This window comes from Buceros rhinoceros, unplaced genomic scaffold (assembly GCF_000710305.1).
Source record: "Buceros rhinoceros silvestris isolate BGI_N320 unplaced genomic scaffold, ASM71030v1 scaffold18877, whole genome shotgun sequence".
Taxonomy (NCBI): Eukaryota; Metazoa; Chordata; class Aves; order Bucerotiformes; family Bucerotidae; genus Buceros; species Buceros rhinoceros.
The window spans coordinates 1-275 of record NW_010421846.1 but is presented as its reverse complement, the minus strand read 5'-3'; positions in this window follow the sequence as shown (position 1 = coordinate 275).

Genomic DNA, 275 nt, shown 5'->3' with positions numbered 1-275 from the left:
CCGTTCCCTCTTGGCGTGTCCCTCCCGCCGTTTCCTTCCTGCCGGGGTGAGCCTCGCTCTGCGCTGGCTCTCTGCCGAGCTGCCCCGGAGCGTGCTCCCTCCTCCGTGCTGTCGCTCCTGCTCCCCTCTGTAAGCTTCCTTCGCTGTCTTTCCCTCTCTGGAAGCCCGCACGGGATCCCCGAGGAGAGGGTTCCGAGGCGGGCGAGCGCGGTTCCGAGCAGACAGACGGAACCGGGAAGCGCCGCTGCCGCGCCCCGGGCGCGCGGAGAGGGGCC